The following is a 26,098-nucleotide window of genomic DNA, read 5'->3' as shown; positions in this document are numbered from 1 at the left end:
ATCTAGCACCTTGTGCAACCTGTGTAGAAACAGGCGAAGCTGAGTTACTGCGACACAACTGTGTTTTGACTATTCGATGGAAACGAAGCCTGCTCCTACAACACGAGGTAGTATAAAAGACAGTACGGGAACAGGGGGAAGGACATGGATTTTGCTACTGCATTGTGGTGCTTCTCCAAACTACAAGCAGGTACTATAGATCCACGTCCCTCAGGGCCCATCCACGTCTATCGCCCCAACATTCTATCATCGTTATTCTATTCCATCCACCAGGGAAAAATTACGAACTATAAAAGCTCCACTAACTTCACCCGATAGAGAACTCCATAAGATTTTTACTGCATCTCTCTCCTCCCATATATCGAAAACAAATACCGCATGCATGCCGGCATCGAGCACATGTGACGATCCTATTAAATATACGGGTACTGATCCGCTGCACAGACCAGTGTAAAGCTGCATCACCTGTACTGTAGGAGGATGACCGCATCCCACAGACCATACTGTAAGTCACGAGAGATGCTCCCTGTGACTCTGCATCGTTGTTTGAAACATTGTTTTTTTTCTGCTGTAACACGCTTTCTACACTGCCATACATTTAGTTTTTCCGCCACGACTTCGAGATCTGTGTCAGGTTCTAAACTGACATTAACACATTCTGATCCATTGCCTCTCGCAGAAAACGTGTAAATCATCTTGGTACACCAGCTACCATAACACGCCACACACTCTGAATATTTTTAAATAAAAGACAGTTACAACATATGAAAATTGAAAGAATTGTTCAGCGTTGTGGAGAATTTCTGACTGCTGTCTGAAAGTGATTGATGACCTCTACATTTAAACTAATCTGTCACAGTGATGGAATAGCTGATGGCTCCGCGTTCTGTTTCGACTGATTCCTCATATAGCAGTCATGTACGCGATCAGCATTACGATGCTAGCCATCCCAGAAGGGGTTGCCCCTCCACCAAAACTCTTTCTCCAATTCAAACAAGCGATGTCAGTCAATCATTATGTGGTAGCCAACAGCAAACCAGTGGACGGATGGGATGGAAAAGACACTCCGGATGTACTGAAATAATAAACATTACAGTTGATTGTGTGAAAAATTTCACCAATTTTACGGTTAATTTCAACACCGACCAATGATATGACAGCATCTTTCCCAGTTTCAGTATTATAGGTAAGCCACCCCATCCCCACTTTGCAAGTACCATTACGAATGTGGATAGATGACTGTGCAGTACGTCCATGCATTGTTAATTCTCGAACACATGCATCATCAAAGTATGTCAGACAGCGCACTACATATTTCTAACACTTTGAGCATAGTGCTTAATTCACGATCTATCTCTATACTGATGGGACTCACAGAGCATTCTCGAAGTCTTAGGGTAAAATGAGAGAGTGACAGACCGCCCTCACACTGTCATTGACCAACCCGCCTGGCAGCACTGTTACTGATTTAATCTGCAATCGATCAGAAGTATACTGCTACATTCCACGTCTCGTGAATGAATGGAGCTTGCTGAGCCCTCCTCGCCCATCCAAGTGTACAAGATGTCTCAAGGTGCGCCCGTGTCGAGGAGGTTAGCACACCTTATCGACGTATAGTAACAGATTTGAAAGTGTTGTGATGTAATAGCAGACAGTGTAGAAGAACAAGAAACGGGTGATTTTTTATACGCGATGGAGCTCCAGAGGTACGGAGTCAGAAGCATTTTTACATAAATCAAGGAGGCTATCCATTTTAAAGTATTATTCCAGAGTCTAGGATGAGTACCTGGAAGGTATTGGTAAGAGAACACAAACACACGAACTCCTAAGGCTACAACGTTCCGCACTTAAAACGGGCTATAATGGTACACTGCACCCTATCAGTCGTATGGAATGTACTGCTGTTAATATTCCAATGTAAGAAATACATTTCAAGCGCGTGACATACATCCTTCTTCCAGATTTCTCTACAATAAACTATGTTATAGAACCGTAAAACGAGAGAAATACTTCCTTAAAACATTCGCTCTGTGTTGTACGGGCACAATATAGCTTTCTAGAGATGTATAGCGTCCACTGTTCACGTCCGATCACGCTCCAGAAATTATACTATGCCTGCATCAGCCCTTTATAAAATTATGGTTAGTAACGGGGAATACCTCTTATAAGGAAACAGATAAACACATAGCAGCAGCGTGCGACATGTGAAAGTTACAAGTCATTCCGCCAGTAACTCTGTAAAAAGCACATCTATCATGCAAATGTATCCACGCGGATTGCAGTGCCTGGCAAACACCTACCGCTAACTTAGTTATGAAGCTGAAGTCTTGATTTTTACACCCAAGATGCGACAGGGGGATGGAGTACATCGCATAAATCATAGTTCGTTTAGAGGGCTGTGACACGTTTCGTCACACATGAGATGGAAGTCCTCTGATGACCGTTAACGATCGCAAGTAGACAATGCTTTAAATCACATACAGAACACGTGGCTCTGTACGAGTCGAGCGCAGGCTATGTCACGCGACTGATGCATCCTGACAGAACAGTGGAAAAATTGACCTACAGCAACTTATCCCTCTCTAGAATGCATCATCAGTCTACCATTAAATCGAACATCGTTACAGCTCCACCTCAATCGATTACCCCGTCCACACTCTGTCATCCTTTAACGCAGATGCATGTAAGTTTAGAGGCGGATGGTTCTCTGTCTTCCTGAAAAGCGTCAAATACAGTAGTCAACTCGCGTGCATCACTGATACCTCAATAGACATACAGTATAATGCTGCCTCGACGGAGAAAAATTACTGCTTACCTGACTCCCTTCGCTTCCATGTCTGCGTCTGTCATCCCGCCTTTAAGACTTAAAGCGGATTCGCTAAAGACTACGTGGCTGCGCCGCGCTCGAACACCCACACAAAAATTTTAGTTTCGTAAGAACAAAATAAATTAAACATTTCTCATTGCTTTTATCAAAAAGTAATGAACAATTAAAACGCTGAAATGGAAATTAAAATTTCTGACGTCTAAAACATATCTGCTTCAGCTGTCTTTGTGCCAAGGCAAACAATCAGCACACTTCCCCGGTCCTTGCCTTACTCTGCCCAAGTCGAAGGCACTCCCCACAATAACAGAACCACTGTACTGTGAATGTAATCCCATCTTTTCGGCTTGCTTTCACGTTTCCTTACAAGTGACACGCTACAATACGTCCACTCCATTCGTCAACAATTGTTTTAAAATATCTCCTTGCCAGTATTGAGCAATAATAAAGAATAATCCGAGACACAAGGAAGCCGATTGTTACAGACTATCGTATATGGTATTTTTTTTTTTTTTTAAAAAAGCGTAACAGCGGTGTGGTTTAAGGTTTCAGTGAAATTATTTCCACGTAGTCTGAATTGTTATCGTTTGATTGTTTAGAGAATGCCTTTGGAGGACGCAGGAGCTTGTGTTGTAGACTGTTACCGCCTTAATGGCCAGTACAGAGAATTGGGTCTACAGACGGGATGCGTGGAGCACAAGCTCTTCAACGGGCAAAAATTTTCGCAGTTTTCAAACGTTACGCCATTACTGGACGCTTGTGGAAAGCTGGAACACAATATTGAGTATTGCTTCTATACATACTTTTCGAGCTCGAACAATTTCCTAGTCGCAATTGATAAATTCGTCATACGTTTGTCGTCATCATCACAGGTGGATATTACTGGCACCGACAGCAGTGAAAAGCATGTTCAGCCAAAACAAGGAACCCGGGAATGTGTCTTCTGCCAGTTCCTGTAGCACGTCACCAACAAGTGGCAAGAAACCGTCAGCGAGCTCATACCACGGATGGAAAAACACATTTCCTTGGATTTATTACGACGAAGAATGTTCTATAGAGTGTGTAAAAACGCTTTTGATTCCGGTATAGTGCTTCCGTCGGCAACTACTACTGCTGCAGACAGGGATTCGTGCAATGTATTTGTTCAAAATGGGAGGGAAAAAGGTAATTGAACGTTTCAGAGTTCATGAAAAATCTACATTGCTCTGGCAACAATTAAACATGGTGCCAATGTGTCACCCCTTACCTCTACATATGAAAGGAGATATTTAAAAAAAGCACGCAAGGCGATATTAAAGATAATTACGTCCCTAGAGTTTTTAAATCAGCAAGGAATAGCAATTCGAGGTCACACCGATGAAGCATCGAGTATTCATCAGTATGGAATGCTTGTGACTTGAAACCCTTGACTGTAGCGAACTTAATATAATTGGGTTTCTCACGATATATTGAATGAAATTGTCTCGTTATAATCCAGCGATGTACAGCAAAACATTCTGAAATCCATTAAGGAGCCACTGTATTTTTTTATTAGTGTAGTTGAGACTTCCGAAATATCAGTGAAGGAAAAACTATCCACAACGTTTTCTGTGCGTTTTTTCCCAATTTAAGCTGTTAGATTTGACTGGTTTATCGTGTAACCGAAGTTTAACGGATTCCTCTTAGCACTCACGTGGATGACATCGCGCTTTCCATTATTTACTGTCAATTACCAATTTTTGCACCGTATAGATATCTTGTCTATGGTGCAAATTATACAACTTTAAATCGGTATGAGAAGGAAAGTTACTCTCTGTAGCGAAACTGAAGATGACATATGGCATTTTTTATTCTAGGACTACTCCCATTTTTTTTTCCACATAGATAACTAAAATTAATAAAGGTGACCAAGAGTTCTTGTCTACACTTGAGTAACAGATAGAATTCAATATAGCTGCAGATCTATGTCTAAAAGACAAGAATTAAATGGGACGTGGGTCAATATAACACAATGATTATACTCTTCCTCATGTGCACAGAGTGAAGTGTTCCCATGGGCAGTAGAAAAAGCTGTACATTGGATAGCGCGATCTGACTGTGATTAATACGAATGACAGTGGTTGTGAAATGTACTGTGAAACAAATAACCACAATGTGCTTAAGGGGAGTTGGAATTCTCTATCCCGACAATGTTAAATTTAGTGAGTTGGCTTCCCTGTATTTCAGGAACCACTGTAGCCACTGACATGAAACTTTTACAGGACATTCAACTGTATGTCCTGAGTGTACTGAACTATAATAATTGCATTTCAGCAACTGCTTTCGGAAATACAATTTTTAATTACACTGATAAAATTTTGTGTACTTTTTTTACGTTATCCTAATTAATTTTAATTATACATAACATTATGTTCTTCTTTTAGTTCAGTGGAATCGGGATATGTATGCTATTACTCCCTGAAAATTTGAATACTTTACTCGAAGTGGCTTCTGAGATTTAGGGAAAAATGCAACAGAAACTGTAAATTTTCAAGAACGGCTTCTAAAGTTTCAAAAGACCAGCTCACTTAATATATGCTTAATTTTTTGTTTTCAGTCACTCAGAAGCACCCTGCACCATACTGTATATAATCCTCTTGATCTTTTTCTAAGTTTTTTCTTCTTTCTGGACTCCTTAGTGGCCAACTGTGCTGCATACTCTGCTCTATCAATGTGAATCTTGTCCATCCGTTCAAGTTCTCTAATGCAGTTTGCTCCAGGATTAATTCCCATATGCTGTAGCACTTTTGACCTACCAATATTGCCATCATTAAAACAATAACAGCATCACTGACCCCCGCTTTAGTGTCTTCATTCTAACAAAAACATTTTTTGGTAAGCTAGTCCATATAAGATAATTGAACGACTCATTGGGATTTTGAGTCTGACCTTGCAGCCACTTCTTCAGTAATTCAGGATTTGCCAGATATCTGTAAATGGATTTTATGATATCTATGACTGCTACTGGGATGGAATGTTTATGGCTGTAAGAACTGTTTGAGTTCTGGGCATTGAGGTAATTGCAACATGAATCAGGTCCAGGAGGGCAAAAGTGGTGTACTGGTTTTTCATCAGTTGACAGTCTGTGGAAGAAGGTAGCCCATACTGTCTGCCTAATTTTCAACAAATCCTCAGTATTATTTCTAATGACCATCCCATAATACTGGTGTAGTTCATCAATCATTTTGTCTGTCAGCCTGCCTCTTATGGTTTTGCCATCAGAAAGATTCTTGTCTCTCGAACTTTGTTTCAGGTTCCTCAACCTAGTGCCCTTCCTGTTCTGGACATGACCAACACATTCCAGTTTTGTGATAATCTTCTCATCATAAGGCTGAGCAGCTGCTACACTGTTAATTGCTTTTGAGTCTCCGTCACCTAAGAACTCTTTTGTTCACAGATAGACTAAAAATTTCAATAGCTGCAGAGGCCTCCATAGCACCACTTGTTCCTTCATAATTTATGTCACAGATATGCCCTTCTTCATTCCCTGATTTACACTTGTAAAATGTTTGGTTAAAATCTGGAAATCTATTACCTTTCCAGTATCCACACTGGTCACTGTAGCAACAGAATTCTTAGAACTGTAGCTGAACTTCTGCTAAGTGCCATCAAAAGCTACTGGTATATCAGACATACCATCATTTATTTCAACAGCTTCGTTTGCAGTACCCTTCGTTGACTCAAATGCAACAGATTCCACAGCAGCTCCAATAAATGCTGCATACTTGTCGATTTTACAAAGAGGGCATGGCATATTCGTCATGGCACACATTGTTTCTACTGCATTGTGTCCTTGGCCAGTAGCTCTCAATTCATAAAACCACCTAGCATTTACTTCAAAATAATTATATTTACACTTATCAGAATTCCAAAATGAATGAGTATATTTACAACTGGCACAATTAACGATAAGTTTCCTGGCTAGTCAATTTGGTACCTCACTGTCTTCATGTAAACTAACTGGCCCTCCACTTATTTAACAACACACACATTCACCTAACACCCTTGTTGAGAAAACTATGTATCGCAACGTTTTATTTTAATCTTCGAAGCACTAATGGGTGTTTCTCTAGATACTGACGACTTTGCCTGTATTTCATTGTCTGTTACTTCACACGCCACATGTTGAACACAATGTTTCCCTTAATTCGAAACTCTATTACCATGAAAGCCACGTTTCTTAAAAACACTTGGTTTTGGCGTCATACTTTACTTTTTGAGAGATTTGCCAATCTATTCGTCACTTTTCCTCAGAGAAACGTTAGCACTTCGACATGCAACGTGTGTTTATACCATGAAACGATAGTATACTGTTTTTGACAGTGCTGCCAATACAAACGCGTAATTTTACCTATATAATACAGCAATCTACAGCGTTCCATAAAAAAAAAATTACCGATTTTATTAGATCTTGAAGTAATGCACGTAAATATTTTAACATTTTCAACTGGTGTAGATTATATTTAAAAAAATAAAATAAAATACTTCCCATAAGAGTTTATAAGTTATATATATATATCATTTTATTCGGAAATTTGCAAATTTTATAACGAGATAAAAATCCGAAAATGTGAAAAAAAATTTCCGTTCTAACTCCCCTTAAATGGGACAGCGAGTGCTGCCGCCATGCGCGTGGAATGAAGTAAGAGAAGCTCACCCTAAACGCTGCTGGTGGCGCTGCTGTGCTGTGAAATGCTCACCGTGCCCGTGCGCAAGTCTCAGGATGCAGAGCCCAGTGCGCCTCTGCATCAGGTCGAACGTCGCACCTCCGTCTCCTCCTCTCGTCCTGATCCACCTTCTCACCCGGGCTCCAAGTCCAAAATCGAACCTCTTGTCCAAGACCGAATCGACTACCCTCCTTTGCAGTTCACAGTCGAATTATCTTGTTTCCACACATTACATTCGAGTTTGTCACAAACTACAAATGGAGCTAAAGCCACCAATTAAGAATTGGCAAAGCACTCCTGCACCAACAGCGTATCATTCGTGTACCATGGACTCTCCCTCCATAAAACAGTAAAAAGCTGTCCCTCCAATCCTGACGGATCTCGAAACAACAGACTGACTTTGGCTGTTATGTTTTCTGACATCACAGTCAGTACCCCAATCAGAACGGGTGTCCCTGTGACATCTATGAAACACCAAAGCTCTCTCGGTCACCCAGCTTACGGCAACTCTCAGTGTCGCCCCACTTTGCCCATTTCAGCGGAATGTTTTTGCCGGCCCAGCTGATACCAACCTTACAGGAAGCTTCTCAGAAAACGACACGAGTACCCTTGCTGAAATAGTGGAATATACTTTACCTCGGCTGGGAACAACTGCCACTCCTGCTGTCCATTGCAGCACAGCGAAAAAAAAACTAAAAAGTCCGCCCGGACAGGCCATGAACACCCAGCGGTACCGACCGACCGCCGTGTCATCCTTAGCCCACAGGTGTCACTGGATGCGGATGAGGAGGGCTATGTGGTCAGCACACCGCTCTCCCTGCCGTATGTCAGTATACGAGACTAGAGCCGCTACTTCTCTATCGAGTATCTCCTCGATTGACCTCACGAGGGCTGAGTGCACCCCACTTGCCAACAGCGCTCAGGGGCCGGATGGTCACTCGTCCGAGTGCCAGCAAAACCCCACAACACTTAACTTTGGTGATCTGACAGGGACCACTGTGGCAAGGTTGTTGGCCAGTTCAGCAAAATCAGTCGTAGAAAGTTTTGCCTGTGGCCTCAGGGACAATAGGCTGTGGTCCCATTCCAAACCTTCTGCTTTGTATGGCGACTGACCTCCTGTGGCTTACGTCGAGTCCTCAGCAGCGGTATCCACTGTGTGACGGTATCGCCCCAAGTTTCCCTTTGCTCACTCTGTACTGCGACTTGCCGTATTCACAGAAATGACACTATTAAGCCTCATCTGATATCTGACAAAAGAAGCACTCAGCTCCTCCACCTCCAGTAGCTTCTTGCATTTAGCTACCACTAAATTCAGCATCACAACCACTGTCAACGTTATCTCATTGACTAAAAAGCTTGTAAGTGATTGTGTGTCGAATACATAAGGGGAAGCAAGGTGGATCAAGAGGACCTGCTGTCTATCAGCAGCATCAAATAGGGAAGTCATTTTGCACCACTTATTTACAATGATTAATTTATTGCATTGAATTCGTATAGAAGTCAGCTTGTACTAGTAATCACATTATCTGATATTATCAGTAACATGTACACATCAGCTTGTTCTATTTAGAGACTTGGCAATGGAGTAGAAGGAGTTGGCCATGAATAAATCATTCAGGCTCCTCTTAAACTGAAAGTTTTTAATGGTTAGATTTTTTATAGCTGCTAGTAAGTTATTGAAAATATGTGTTCCTGAAGAAGAGAAGCCTTGCTGGAGCAAGATTAGTGACTTTCAGTCTTAGTAAAGATTATTCTGATTGCTAGTATCAATTTCATGAACTAAGCTGTTTGGTTGAAAAAGAAATATATTTTAACAACTTAGTTTGTAAAGGAATAAATACTGAAAGCAGTAGTTAGTATCCTTATTTCCTAAACAGGTCTCTGCAGGATGTTCTTGATTTCACAACACAAATAATTCTTGTTACACGAGTTGTACTTGCAAAACTTTAGCTTGGCTTGAGGAGTTACACAAAAAATAATCCCATATAACATTGCGGAATGAAAGCAATCATAGCATATTTTTGTATTACCTAAGTTGACAACATTCAATTGCAAACAGAAATTTGTGTAAGTGCTTCAGTTGTTCTGTGGTAGGCTGTTCCCAGTTGAACTTATTATCAAGCTGTAATTCTAAGACTTCTTTTCTTTGTTTGTGTGTCATGCTTTAGGCATAGACTGACAAGAAACTTACAACTTCTAAACTACATGTAATGTATTTTTTCAATGTTTAGTGACAGAGTGTGGCTAGGAACCATTTATTATTGTCCATGAAAACTTCATTAACACATCTTTCGAAGACTATGCTTGATTTGCTGTCAATTAAAATGTTTCTATCATATGAAAACAAAATAAATGTGGCATCTGGTAATGTTATAGATGAAATATCATTGATATACACAAAAAAAGTAAAAGCCCTAAAATGAAACCCTGTGGGACACCACATGTAATTAGTTCCCAGTTGGTTGATGCCTGCCAACTTAATACATGTCTCTACAATAGTGTTCCCACATTTCAATTTGTAACACACTCCTACTGATACTAATGTACCTACCCTGCATTTAATATTCATCTCTGGAATTGCCGACTCAATGGCGAACTACTTATAAATAACCCAGTATTATATAAAACAACGGCAGCACAGGTTTGGTGGGACTATTTCATGCAAGTTTTACCCTACAAGACCTGTTATACTATTGCAAATAACAGTTAGTTTTGAATTGCAATAAATGTTCCAAGCATTAGGCATAATTTCTAAAAAGGAAATCAAATGCATGGTGAGAGTAGATATAATAATTACAAGTAAAGCGACTAGTATGAATAGACATATTTAAACTCGAGCTGTCTTATGTTGTAATCAAAAGTGTCGTTTTGTTAAATTAGAAACAACTTTTTACTATGTAAAATTTTAGGCCATACTTTATGAACGAGTTCTCGTCTTTGTAGATTTGGAATGATTTAAGTCATCACAGTCAATCTCAGATTTCTGGAAAGTCCAGTGAGTTCAGTAGAATTATATCATACATCTTTGATATCATTATTTCCAGAGAGAAAAAGTTTTAATCAGCTTTTTGCCTCAAGCCACATTTACAAAGGGAACCAAAATGATATCACCTTTGTGATATATTCCACTGGCATGTCTAAATAACAAATTTATGGTGGCATCACTGCACTGATACCACTTTCTGTCTTATCACTAAAAGTTCGAAATGTTTCATTTAGTGTTACCACTAACCTTCTACAGTTCCCTAGTGGTTGTATTATTGTGTACTAGCATTCTGTCCTAGTTTCATTTATTACTATTGTGGTCTTATTACAGTATGTTTTATTTTCAAGTTGAAAAAAGTCAAGAAGTTAACAGCAGTTTCTGGAATACAAAGACCGACCTGATATTATTGTTTAATTTTCTGTAGGAATAATTTGCATAAGGATAATGGTTGAAAGACCCAGCAGTATAGAATGTGTGGACTGTATGTCACAAGTAGCCTCCCAGTGTGTTGCAACAGTTCTGGAAGTAAAAACTAGAAGTGTTTGTATTTTCATTTCTTTTTCGGTCCTGTGAATCGTGCTTTAGCACATAGTTTGCACATACAACACAGGAAAAGTCAGGTTGGGTATAGTAAACACATTTTATACATATTATGATTCTGCCTTAATAATTCAATACATGTTGCATATTTCTAACATAATTATAAAGCAAATAAGCTGACTGCAACCATTAAGCATAGTTAAGAATATTTGATCAGTTATACTAATTTTTTGTATTCCAGAAATTCAGAAACAGAATCGGAACTGTGGTCAAGCAAGTACAGTTCCATTTTAATACTATGTAAATTAGGTATCTGTTTCAAATAGGATGGCATGTGGTTATACAGCATAATGCAAGTGTGATATATTTCACCTTTGCAAATGTTATTAGTTACTGTGTTGATGTATAGATTATGCTTCAATGCTTCTGCCGAGTTTGATAAGAGTGAATATAACAGTTATGTCTGAAGATATTATCTTCTTTTAAGGTGCTTTTTTGTGGAGATTAGTGCTATGGGAATACGTACACAGGGGCAGTATACAAAGACTTTTAACTATTAGTCTGCAGGAGTCTCTGTATTTACCTTTTTTTATTATTATCACAATCTTTTTCTGTAGTGCAAATGTTTTTCTGCTAATTATGGACTTCCCCAGAAGATAACTGGATACATCAGAAGTGACTGGATACTGACATAGTACATTGTCACATCTGATGCACCTGGATAGTACATTGTGTATGTGATCATTACTACCTATGTTAAGGTATTTAGATTATTCAGATGTGTCTCCCTTTTCAGGTTTTCCTCAACACGTGTACCTGAAAATTTGGTCTCATTTATCATGTTTTTCCATTGATGGTAGAAATCAGAGTTGCAGTGTGAAGTTTCTGTCTGTTGTGGAAGTTAATTGTCATTTTTTTCATAATTTATTATAAGACTGTTAGTTTTGAACCACTGTGTAAAATTTTGCATTACGACTCCAACTGTTTCTTGTAGGCCTGATCTAGTTAGGATGTGTGTATCATCTGCAAAAAGAACTGTGGTCCGATTAGCCATTTTTTTTGCTAGGTCATTAACATAAGGAAGGAAGAAAATGGACAAAAGAACTGACCCTCGAGGAACTCCATATCTGATTCTTTTGTGCATTGGTTTAAAAATTTCAAATGTTTTTTTTCATCTTAGTATTTTATTTGATTGATGCGATAATGATAATTGAGGTAACAGTGAATCCACCTGTCCAGTAAGCTTTAATTCCATAATTAATAGCTACAACAGAATGTCATGATCATTCACTTCAAGGAATATACCAGAAACATCTTGATTACTATCTACTGCAGTTAGTATTTCATTTAGGTAGGCAAAACTAGCTTACTGTGTGGGCCTTTCAGTTCTGAAGCAAAAAATGATTCAAATGGCTCTGAGCACTATGGCACTTAACAGCTGAGGTCATCAGAGCCCTAGAACTTAGAACTACTTAAACCTAACTAACTTAAGGACATCACACACATCCGTGCCTGAGGCAGGATTCGAATCTGCGACCATAGCGGTCGCGCAGTTCCAGACTGAAGCGTCTAGAACTGCTCTGCCACCCTGGCCGGCCAGTTCTGAATCCAACTTGTGAAGCACATATTATCCTTTGATTCCTTACAAGAGAAACTCCCCATTGCAACAACCTGAAATTTAGTATTAAGATGGCCCAGTGGATAGCTTGTCAAGTATGAAAGCAGGAAAAAGGTGTACTGAATTATGAAAAAAGAAGCAAAGTAGAAATAGTGAATGGGCCAAGCTCAAGAAATTTGGCATCGAGTGAATTTGAATAGTGAGGCTGTTATGATTGTGTGGTCATGCTGTTGGGCTTTAACGGGGGAGATCTGTGTTCAAATTTCCTTCATGTCCCCTATTTGCTTATCTGCTTTTTCACAAAATTATTAACTGTTCATCTGGTCATTGACGTATCTGTTCACAGTATTCAATTTTGTGTCTGTATCCATTTGCAACAGTGAGGTGTAAAGAAGGGACCTCTAGGTATACGTATCTCCTATTTGTTAAAAACAAGTATCACATGTTATGACTCTTCCATGCCATTTTGGAAGTTTTGTATCTTGAATTCCATTGTTGTGACATAGTTCACACCCATTTATTTGTTGCTTTCATTTCTGTGAGAGGTCTATGTGGCATCTCGCCTGCTCTTACTATTCATCACACTTGTCTCATATTCTATAACCACTGTATAGTATGACAACTGCTGAGACTATGGAAAGAGAACAGACATGTCAATGACCAGATGGAAATTCATAATTTTGTGGAAAAGAAATGTGGCATGAGGGAGATTTGAATATGGATATCCCAATTTACATTCGAACACCATGATCACGCAACCACAGCACCATTGTTCTTGCCATTCTCTCTTCAGTTCAGTACACCTTCTTCCTTTTTAATGCTTTATGTGTGTTCAGTTTTTTGATGGGCTATCTACCAGGCCTTTTACTACTAAATCCGAGGGGGTGCGATGAGGAGTTTCCATTGTTAAGAAGACTATTAGTCTCCTAAGAAATAATTTCTCTGGAATTTTGGCACATGAAGATATTCAGCGAATGGACTCTCCCTCTTGTTTCCCCAACTTAAATCCCACCGAGAGCATGTGAAATGTATTGGGCAGACGTACTGCAGCACATCCTACAACCATTTAGCAGATGGAGGACCGCAACACCCAGCCACAAGAACTTCTATACAACGTTGTAGCGAGAGTGAGAGCATGTTGCGTAAGGTGTCTTGCATTTGTGGTGCTCACACACTATGTAAGGAACCAGGTAATCTCCAGGGAACCATCGTGGATCACAGTGACTTAGTTGCAATTGTTGTCTTTGAATGTTCATGTCACATGTATTTCTTTCAGTTATCTTGTGCATTGTACTATAACATTCTTCCTGCGTATCATCCAAGTAACATATCATACAAAAGTTACTTTCCATGAAACTAAGTAACCAACTTGAGAGGTGAATGGATCTTTGACTAGCATGCTTGATTGGTAGGTTTGTGACCCATATATCATATCAGGGATGCAATGGAAAGATGTATACCTACATGCCAACATCCAACCAGCGATCTTGATAGACTGGTGCAGCATATGTTTCAGGCATGGTAAGAAATTCGTCAAGAGAAAATTTGAAGGCTGTTTTCTTCCATGTCACAGCGAAAACAAAACTGTATTCGTGCCTGTGGATTTCACTGTCGTGCTGATTTTGAAATTGTACATCATTTCTGAATCGAATGGAAGTTTAATCATTTAATACCCATTAAGAGATGAATTGTCATCAAAGTTTGATCAATATCGTGCTGGTGCTTCCTGTTGTAACACTTTCAACTTCCGTCGCATATAATCTCCGAATGATAACTATCTCTCAGAAAAGAAGATGTAACCTGACAACAGCTTTCTATTGACAGACTCTATAAATAAAATGCTCGTTCCTGTGACTGCGACGAGATTTGAATCTGGATACTTGTAATTCACTTGCAATAAGGAATGTGGATTAGTGTTTCACGTCCCATCGACGACGGTATCACTAGATACAGGAAATGAAACTTTCGGCTACGTATAGCCCCCATAATGTGCAGATATCATATCACACCTCCCAACTGATCCAATTAGTTTCATGGTTTACAGTGATCTTTGTATTTTTTGCTTTAGACGTATTTAGCTGAAAAACACGCTTCAGGGTTTGAATCTCTGCTGCCCGCTCAGTTTCATTTGTCATCAGAAGAAGAAGAAGAAGACAACATGTTAAAGCATAAAAAAAATCGAATCGCCCCATCTGTGGTTGATGTGAGACTAATGAAAAGTCTGGTACCTTGGTAAGAATCTGTATAACATGTAAATGAATAACTAAGAACAAATAAATAAAAAGGCGAGTTAAATAAATCCTTCGGATTCATCTACGTTATTTCATTACAATCTTTAATATTTCACCCGAGTTTTACTATATCCAGACTCACATTTCAGCAGCACAAATCTAGTATCAAGTATTTTACTGCCCATTGTTTGCTCTATTGAGTTCACTTATAGGCTACAGACAGTGAGGAGAAGAAAAAGACAATTTTTCTACATGATACAGTCTGCGAACATTATATTAACATTACCAGATGCATGCAACGAATTTTAAATAGTTATTGAAACTGGCTATGAGGAAATAAATATTTGCGTCATGAAAATGTACCTGGCAGATCTTTTCTGATATGTTCATAGCGGAATGATAGAGCTTTGACACTTGCATTAATAAACTACTGGTATTATCTTTGTGTTTCTCTTCACGAACAGATAGATTACATTTACATAAACGACCGTGATGGAATTTCAGTATTTCAAATATGAAACCTCAGATTCTTTCCGTATGCAATACGTATTGAAAGATTCCTTGATGGTGTGAATAGACTTGATTCATTCTCAGCGTGAAGAAGATGGAAAGGACAATAACGGAAAAGGACATTATCTGCGTTCTTTTTAAAAGAAATCATTCCAATATCGTCTTAAGCGATATAGGGAAACCACTGTAAGTATAATCAATGTGGCCGGACGGGGCATCCTATCAATTAAGAACACAGTGTCTTAACATCATGTTCGCTTTTCTGGGCGGTACAAGCTGTCGAACTGCATTTGTCAGCACAAACAGCCTCGCAAGTTTCTAAATAGTAGCTGATGCCAGACACGCGCTAGTTACATTGCCATTAAATCATAGCAGCTAATTCAATCAGAAACATAGATTTCACTTTGTTGGATCGAATATCGCAAAACGAATCTTGCCGTACGTTTCCTGAACGAATTGTAAAGTTCGTTGTATAAAAATCTTAGCGCGGAAAATATGAACAAATTAACAGTTGCGTACCTATAGTAAAACATCAGGTAATTGAACCAGCTGCTGAGAGGACACTTACATTGTGTTTTTATGTTCCTGTAGAATTCTGCAGAGACGCTTTGAGTCATTTGTTCAAATATTTCGCAAAAATCGTTAATCCCATAGCCTATTTAATTTTCCCTGTCTCATGATAAAAGTAATAATATTGCGAGCACGTTAGAATAGTTTGCAACGCTAAGTATGTTTAATGACAAGCAATGTGCTATTTACTGAATATATATCTTCTACCAAAAATAATGGACATTAGCCTTCCAGCCCTGTAAGCACAATTTTTTTCCTTGCTGTAAATGTCGTGTATTGTTTACGTCCGTAGAACTCCAAACCAACGACAGCACATCTGCTATTGAGTAATTCGAGTTTCCAATACATGTTAAAAGCGAATTGCACTGCATTCCAAAAATAGTGCCGAATAATGAAAAAAAAAAATAAAAGGTGTACGTCAAAAATTAGTTGAGTATTGTTATTGTTCAATGAAATTCTGTTAAAATTTGATTACCGTTTTGTAAGCCGAAAAATTATGCTATATGCATATAAAATTTCAGTAACACTTAACTAAACGTAATAAGAAATTAAATATTTCCTTATTTCGTACATGGTTAAGTTTCCACTATCGAAGTTTCTGCCGGTAGACATGTTGTTTTGTGGTCTACACGGGTAGCAATCAATGAAAGTAGTATACACTTTGTAATGTACATTTGCTATGTTGTTAAACTTTACCGGTGTTTATAGTAATTTTTTAGTAGTTGCTAGTTAGTTATGTGTGTGTAAATAATACTACAATACCAACCATTCATTGACAATTGCTTAGTGAATTGTTTGAAGTGGTGTGTAAGTTTCGATGTGCATACGGAGTGCAAACTATGACCGCCCCAACCGCAGGACGAGGCTGCAATTACATTCCCTTACTGAACGGCTGTCGGATACTCGACATATGAATAAGTAACAAGAGGTAATACATAAATTATCAGTTTACTTGCTTGTTTATTTGCAGTATTGTTTTATTGCCAGTGTGGACTGTTACCTTGCATTAAACGCTACAGTAACTTTAAATGTCTGCGAGTGTAAGACTGGAAAGCCGTACAAACTTACATCATACTCTTTACAAAAAATTAAAGCATTTAATGAACACCGTTATCATTTTTAAGTTAAGTCTGATACCCATCATAATACAGGTACGTATTTGAGACAAAGTAATTGTAATGAGGCTGGTTCTTTGGTATTGTCTCGCCGTTAATTTTACCTGTCGTAATAAAATTTCAATTTTCTGATTATTTTCTTACATAATACATAATAAAAGCAGTCTCGCGTAAATGTGATGGTAAATTGAATGTAAACGCACTTGCAGAAATCGCAAGTGATTATTTCGGAATTGCCGTGGACGATTTACTACAGTTAAACAGATAGTTGTACCATATAAACCGTAAAAGAAATGGAAAATATGCAGCAGGTAGACGTTTAGGAATTTATGTTGAAAGCTGATACGCGTCTGCCATTGTATAGTGTTCTGTTTCTCACTAAATCGCTCCTCATAGGCAGGAGTACTAAAATATAAACCGTATCGTTTATTCATTTTTTGCTATCGAGAAATAACAGCACAGTTGTATTTTTCCATCACATAAAATTAGGAAGTCGCTGCCTGTGGTCTGTTAACTTTTTCGTCTCGATTTTTACATATTTTATGTACTGCCAGTAGTATTTGTTGGTCTATTGTGGTTCCTAATTGTTTGGATTCGCACATGTTGCGTAGCCAATCAGTCTATTCGTACAAAGAAAACAAACGTAAATTTGTGCTGAGGGATGACGACGGGTCGTGGTTGTGTGCCCCTGCTAGAGGAACCATTCCAGCATTTCCTTAAATGACAAGTCATTAACCTCTCCTCCCAAATGTAAGTTCAGTATCGTAATACATGTACTAACGCAATCGATTTGTACCTGGTGTGCAATGCAGATTTTGTTAAGAATCATACATGATCTCGATTAACAACAAACAGGGCGTGTGAGAAGTCATGTATCAAGTTAATTGTTGCTTATATGATAGACATACTAACTGATAACCGTATGTGCAAATCGAATTGAAGAGCCATATGTGGTCATTAACATTTGTGATTAGTGAAACTACATTGATGCTCGGAGTGTTGTGTTTTAAGTGTGGGGAGGAAATGCAACCGGTAATTGTTAATGTAAGAAAGAAAAGTTTGCCATTCACCATATGACTAGAATATTTATGTGTATTTGTCCTATTATTGCCATGGATACTTATTAATTTATTTATGTTGAAAGTTCTCAGTGCATGAGAATACCACATATGTTTTCCCTACTTGTCAGCATTTCTGAGCACTATTTTCGGACCTGCTATCCGATTTCCCGGATTTCACTAAAAAATTTAGTGTCTGTTAACAAGAACACTGCCATAACAGATAAAATTTAAACTCGTACTGAGTGATCAGTGTATAAACTTGAAAAGAATCACACTCCAAACTGATCTAGGCCTATGCAGCAAATAGCAGGCCATATGTAAAATGTGTATGTAGTAGACAAAATATGAAATTGCGTGTTTGATTTCTTTATGAAATACATTATGCCCTTGAATATTACCTGACTGTTCACTAGATAACAAAAGGTATAGCATATTCTGATTATATGCACAAAACTAGATTTTTACATTCATGGTGGCAACTTCATCTCGCAATATCTACAACTTAAAACATATTCTTTCAACTCTGAAGAGCAGCAAATGCTTCACCAAAGTGCCAGCAACAATTCTGCAATGTTGGGTATGGTGTGCTAATAGGAGAGAAACAAATGTGCCTCAGAAGTGACAGTTGTATCTCAGATCCTGTAAATTATATAATTGAGAGATTAATACAGTTGTTTAATGTTTATAAAATACTATAATGACCATTCTGTGTTTTAATTCATGTGCTCAGAATTAACAAACTTAATGTAAACCATCCACCGTCTTCGATTTGTAGAAACTGCTTTCTAGCAAATTTGTGCTCTCCCTCCCTGGTCTTTTGTGCCATTGCCAAATCAAGGAAGTAGAGCTTCCTCAGATGTATTTTTAGCATAACAATGGGTTTAGGTGGACTATACAACTTACCAAAATAGAAAAGGTAAAGAATATTGCTAACACATTTTTAGATTTATTTATTTGTTTATTTACTTACTTACTTATGCACTTACTTCTTTCCTTTTTTAAATTTTGTTCTGGTGACAAACATTCCTGTAGTGTAGCACGAGGTATAGGTTAAGTTTTAAGATATCATTTTGCTTGTAAGTTGTTGAAATCAATGAATGTGATTATGAAACCTCGGTTATGGTGACTCCCTCTCCCCCTTGCCCCACCCTTTTTCAGATAAGTTATTTGCATGCTTTATGAAGTAGGTAGTGTTGCAGCTGGAGGGGGAGGGAGCTGAAGAGAAATATCTCTTTGAAAATATAAATTATCTGGTATTTAAATAGCAAAAATTGATTTTGTTTTTTGTTTGTAAAGCTGTTTAGTTTTCTTGGCTGTCAGCCAAAACAGATGCACGGCAATAGTAGTGTAGTGTTAACATTTTTTAGTATTGCTTTGAAGGAGCATATGCGGGTGTTCAGAAGGTGCTTTGAAATCACAGCAGAAGAGACGAATGAGAAATTCCACAATGAAATGGAATTGAGGATTGAGGCAGTGTACACACAACTAATACTCCTTGAGACTCTTCGAATATAAATTGCTCTTTTAAATAAAAAATAAATAAAAAAATAAAAATAAAGCTGTGAATATTTCATTTTTGTTTTCTATAAATAGTTTTTGATAGTGAATGTTAGCTGCGGAATTGTTTCATTATTTCAGCTGTAGTGTTATATTTTGCAACTAATGTTAAGATGTGACCAGAATTGGTATAAAATGAGCTTTTATATCATATGCTGCAGCTGTCATCTTTCTTCTTTTTCATGGCTTTATCCTGTATCGTCATGGGGCAGCATGTTAGATTTGGGAATGTTAATGGTAAGAGGTGTTAAACTGCTCTTCCTATTACCAGCCTTTCCACCCCTCGCACTCCCAGGACAGAATTTGTGTACCCCGTCTGTCTCATTTAAGGGATAGTACTGAAAGTCTTTGGAACTGTTACTAGAGAGGCAAAGCATATAAACTCAGAGAGGAAGGTACATAAATCTCTGAATAAAATCAGATTGGTTTGAGATATAGTGATGACAGTGTCTGAGAAACAACGGAAAGTTTCAATTATCAGTTCATTGAGTTTGGAGGATAAAGATGTTACTGAGATATTATGTAAAATCATTTGTTGTCTATTGTATGCAAGTTGAACAGTTATTGTGCAGTACAAATTTCACATATTTGTAACTGAAAACCATTCTGAGGGAATAACTGAAAAGAATGAATTGATAAAATAATTCTGTGACTGAAGTATGAGGATTAATATTGTTTTATTTAGACTATAGTAGAGATGGCACTGCTGTTACCAGCTGTTGGTTGTGAAGTGCAAACAGCTGCAGGCGCAAAAAGTAGTCGCCTACAGAGTTTTAACAATACTAAGGTGTTGCCACAGAGATATTTAGAAAATCACATTATGTTATTGGTTGAGATAGGCCCGCAAGGCTGAAGGTGTGGCCCTTTGCAACTGTCAGGGATCAGCTTAACACCAATTCAACTATAGTTTCATCTGTGAACAAAACTCGACCAGTTGTATTTACAAAGTAACGGAAATAAATTTTTGTATATAATTAATGAGAATTTATAAGTGTGCAGATTCTTAGTTATTACTTCAACGCTATGCAGATTTTTAATTTTTAGTTGAACACAATGAAGAAAAGAGTAAGAAAGGGTGAAGGTTGAGAGAATTAAAGACACATACTATGAAAATAATTATTTTACAATTTAACTATATTTTTCATAAATATTTTTTTCCTTATTTGCTAAATGATCTTCTTCGCTATGATCAGAAATATAAAATTTTAAACAATTGAAAGGTCGAACTCCTCTTGATGCAAAATATAACAGAATGTACGTAAAAACTGGTTGCCAAAATAAAATCCAAAGTTCATGAAGCAAAGTTTCATTGGCCTGCTTGTATAATTATTAACATTAACAATCAGTAGTTCAGTTTTCGATGCTCACTTGTTAATTCCATTAACTAATGCTTCTTTTGTAATTTTATTTCTAATAAGAGGAACAATGTTATTACTTTCTAATTGTGACTTATGTCGAGGTAAAGCAATTAAAATTGTACTGGATAGTAATTATTAATTTTTTAATCAGTACCACAAATTGTTTTATCATAGCCTAGTTGCAATAAATTTTTGTTTCTCATGGCAAACCTGTGAATAAATCATTATTTATTACGGTACAATCTTTATTTTTTGATGCTCAGTTTGACATACATTCTGATAAAAAATTTTCTGCAATGATGCAGAAAGCTATGAATAATCACAGTTTGCGTGAATATTTTATCACAGCCTGCAGAGCAATTAGACGAAACATATTTGGGCGAGTCATAATATTAAACTTGATGTAGAACACTGTCACTTACTGTACACTGTTTACAAATCTTTTTCATAAAGTCCATTAAATTATAACTCTTTCTGGATTAGATCTAAAATTTCTGTTTCAGTAAATTCTGGCATTAATGCTGAAGCAGATAATCTATGCAATTGACATGTCAAATTCTGACCAATCTGAAATCATCAGTTTGTGATAGTGCTCTGTTATAAAAAAATTCTTCACCATATCCACTTACAAAATCTTCCAAATATCTATTCTAAATTAAAACCACAGTGCTAATGCATCTGTTGGCAGTTTAGTGCACAAATTACAGCAAATAAATGGCACATTTGTTCAGTTCCTTTGCTTCATTTACACATTCTCATCACTTGTCACCATTTGAAACAATACTGTGAGTGTAACAGCCTCTCATATTATAAATATGTATGTATGTTCCATCCCTCCCACTCCCAGGACAGAATTTGTGTACCCCGTCTGTCTGTCTGTCTGTCTAGTGGTGTTCAAGTGAAGAGCAAAAAGTATCCAAAATGTTTGTGAATCCTGTGTGTGAGCAAGAGCATGGACAAGGTATTCACATAGTCAGGTGTAGGAAACTGTCTAAAAAGTTCACACAGGCCTTCATCATCAATCTGTCAGGCTGATTTGATACTCGGCTGGCACACCTGTCCGAATCCCAGAAACGATGCCTTTATGCGTGCAGCTATCGTGGCATGTTCACTATAATTGTATTTTAAAAAATGTACATCTGTTTTAAAGTTTGAGAAAAAAGTAAAATGAACTAATAACGAACTAACAATTTGAGTAATCATAGAAAAACCATATATACACAATCTCTGAATAAAATCAGATCAGTTTGAGATATAGTGATGACACAGTCAGGGAAGCAACGGAAAGATTCAGTTATTAGTTCACTGACTTTGAAGAATAAAGATGTTACTGACATTACTGAGATATTATGTAAAATCTTCTGTCATCCTTTCTTGTCTATTGTAGGCAAATTGAACCATTTTTGTGCACTACAAATTTCAAATATTTACAACTGAAAACCATCCTGAGGGAATAACAGAAAAAAAGAAGAAAAAAAGGAATTGATGAAATAATTTTGTGACTGAAGTATGAGGACTAATACGATTTTATTTAGACTATAGGAGAGATGGCAGCACAGTTACCAGCTGTCGGTTGTGAAGTGCAAACAGCTGCAGGTGCAAAAAGTAGTTGCCTGCAGAGCTGTGACAGTGAGTCATTACCATAGAGATATTTACAAAATCACATTATGTTATTGGTTGAGGTATACCCGCAAGGCTGCCGGGCTTTCCCATTGCACCTGTTAGGATCAACTTTCTGCAAAGTTGTCATAAATATCATTAATTAGGCATGTTATTTTTATCACAGACTAATTGCTGTGATGTTTCTGTAAGATTGTCACCAAACAGCAGTCATTTCCTATCATCATCATCATTACCAGTTTGTTTCAATAAGAATCGACAAAGATGAATTAATGTATTGACCACAGTTATTGTTTGCTGTAACATTCAGCACTGAATTTTCCAGTATTGGAATGGGCAATTTAAATGCATTGTGAAAACTTTTACCTCCAAATGAAAGAACTGAATCTTCATTGCATTGCAACAGCCTTTAGCTTCAATTGACTAAGTTTCCATGCATCCGTTTCAACTACTGAAACTTACAGACAGGTTATTTAGAGATCTGTGTAGGGATGAATGTAAAAACAATAGTTCTTTTGGACGTAAATCTATTGTTTTACGCAGTGATTTTCTAAAAATTGTACCAGTCATTCCAGATGGATCATGGGCAAGCTATACTTCAGAATTGCATAATAAGTTCAAATGAGTTTAATACACTTCATCATGTTGATTTAACTTAAAATATGAGGGCTTCTCCACATGAATTAAGAGCTTATTGAAATTTTGAAATAAAGGAACCAGAATGCACGTTAAATGTGTGATATAATATTGCTATTGTTTGCAAAGTTGTAACTGGAATCACACAGAACAAGCAAAATTTGTTTCCACACATAAATATGTCTTATTTCAGAACTATTTTATCTTTTGAGTTTCAAAGAAAACAATTCTCAGACACAAACATTCAAACAGTTATTATAGTGGTTTACAGTGTCTCATAAATATGTATTACACTGGAGAAATAATAATAGTAATAATAGTTTTTTCTTCCTTTCTTCTATACAGTTTCCACCACGAAATATTTAAATCTGTATGAGAATTAATATATTCACTTCATTAAGTGAATAAATTAGAAAATTGTGGAATTAAGTTGAAGCCATTCATTTGGTTTGAGTCTTTAACTGATCATTAGTCAGAATAATGTTCCTGTATAGTTATCACATAATGGAAAATATATTAGTAAGTTACTGTAAACACCTAAGATATTGTTGTGTGGGGTGCTCCTCTTCATTATATATGAAGACCATTTCTTTTCCTCATAAAGAATAATTGTGTGATTGCAAATGTAGACTGTTTTGTTTCAGAAACTGAATTATATTGCATATATTTTCTTGGAGACAAGCAACTCTTATTGGACAGGTAATAGCCTATTAATTGCAGCAAAACACAGTCATTAGTGAAATACAAGGGACTGGATTTATGGGATTGAAGAGAGTAAAGTTGTAGTGGAAGGACCACAAGCTAAACATATTAGTGCCGAACTCTGTGCAATTATGAAAACTGTAGATCAGTTGATGTATGATCACAGATTGAAATTCGCCACACACTCTGATTCCCTCGGTGCTTCACAGACCATCTAGCACATCCAGTTTTCCTTCTCCACTTACAAAGACGGTGTGTTGTTTGACCACCTACACAATCGTTAATTAGGGTGTTAGAGTGACACATCCAATTATCATGTAAGTGATCAGCTATTCACAGTTACACTTTGCTGTCTTTTCTGGTCTTGTGTTCGCGTTTTAATCGTAGCCTATGTCTTAAAACACAATATTAGCAGTTTTTGCTTTCATCTGTGTGAGGGTGACCGCGTATGCTAATGTGAAGAATAGCAAATGTGATTTTACGTAGCTTTTGGCATCTCTGCATTTCAGTTTTTACTACATCGGTGTAAAAAGTACTTGAAGGGAGTCTGTAACATAGATGTGGAATGCCCTAAGTAAACAAACGGCAGCTGTTAACGGATGGCACATGTTTGTAGCCTACTCCAGAAGAAATATAGGTTGTTGTTGTTGTTGTGGTCTTCAGTCCTGAGACTGGTTTGATGCAGCTCTCCATGCTACTCTATCCTGTGCAAGCTTCTTCATCTCCCAGTACCTACTGCAACCTACATCCTTCTGAATCTGCTTAGTGTATTCATCTCTTGGTCTCCCTCTACGATTTTTACCCTCCACGCTGCCCTCCAATACTAAATTGGTGATCCCTTGATGCCTCAGAACATGTCCTACCAACCGATCCCTTCTTCTGGTCAAGTTGTGCCACAAACTTCTCTTCTCCCCAATCCTATTCAATACTTCCTCAATATAGGTACATTTCTAATAGTATGAGCAGTAAGTATCAACTATACATTGCTACTTTGTCACTTGGCATTCTTTCATCCATTGATGTCATAATGGATTATGAGTTTTTTTAGATGAAAAGTGAGTCATAGCAACTATACGTGATAGTTAACTCACGTAGCTCAGGTAGATGTCCGGTTGATAAGCTGAGTATGCCACAGCAGGCTCCTAAAAGGAGCAGCAGCACCCATTCGGTGGACACGAGACGGAGGAGAAGTCTCCGTGTTGCGGTAACATTGCTTTCTAGTGTTTGATACTCTGCATTGTAAATGTTCAAAATGTGATGGCTGTTAATGATAAACAATGCATCTGAAACTCTAGCTACAGGATTTTCTTGTGACAATCTCCTTTTCCTTGCAGAGTTACTTCAGGTCCACGGAATGTTTTTGTGAGGATATAACTCGTTCAAGTCGGAAGAATAATAGACAGTACTGTCCCCAGATCCATGTTTGTAAGTCCCTAATATGTATTGAGAAGGACTAAATTGTTTCTGTTGGCAGGTTACAGACTTGTTTATCTCATGAAGCTATCCCAATTTGGATTTTATCAAGCTTTCACAACCCATGCCAGTTGACTACTGGGAATCTTGTCTCCCGATAGGCCACGGCAAAAAAAAATGAGGTGATGTGTTCAATGGTGTCTGCACTGCAGGCGTAATTCTATGGAATTGCTCTCTCCTGTTGCTGTCAACTGCCACGTTGTTCTGTCGTTCGATCAGTGTTGCAGTTTTGTGTTTCTTACTTGTGTGATACTAGATGAACACACTATTGTAGATGAAATTTTTCTTTTTGCTGTGCTCGCACATTCCAATATATGTCAGGTTTGTGTGTCATTTGCTTTTGTCTTAATACGTCATTCTCATTGTGAGGTTAATGTAAGAAGAACTAACAAATTTCTACTCGACTACCGTCCAGATACATCTCTGGTTCAGATCTTTCAGTCTGTTAGCAGTTGTGGCAAGCATTTAATTATTTCTTGCAGATATCCCATTTCTGTTTTACTTCGGACGGCTTTCGCTGTGCACCATACGTTTTTTTATATTCTATTATCTGCTATAAAGAAATTGTGCACCCACCAGTTTATCAGTTATTTCATTTGTGATCTGTGTATT

At 37.6% G+C, this 26,098-nt stretch overlaps 1 protein-coding gene across 1 annotated transcript in view; it reads left to right on the top strand.

Moving 5' to 3' along the window:
• Positions 1-16,637: 16,637 nt before the first annotated feature.
• LOC126428342 (histone-lysine N-methyltransferase 2C-like) overlaps positions 16,638-26,098 on the top strand; it is a 440,767-nt gene continuing 431,306 nt past the window's right edge. Inside the window, exon 1 of the mRNA XM_050090275.1 lies at positions 16,638-16,892. The gene's annotated coding sequence lies outside the window, so the exon portion shown is untranslated. The remainder of the gene's footprint in view (positions 16,893-26,098) is intronic.

This window comes from Schistocerca serialis, chromosome 12 (assembly GCF_023864345.2).
Source record: "Schistocerca serialis cubense isolate TAMUIC-IGC-003099 chromosome 12, iqSchSeri2.2, whole genome shotgun sequence".
Classification (NCBI taxonomy): domain Eukaryota; kingdom Metazoa; phylum Arthropoda; class Insecta; order Orthoptera; family Acrididae; genus Schistocerca; species Schistocerca serialis.
This window is presented reverse-complemented; position numbering and strand designations above follow the sequence as displayed.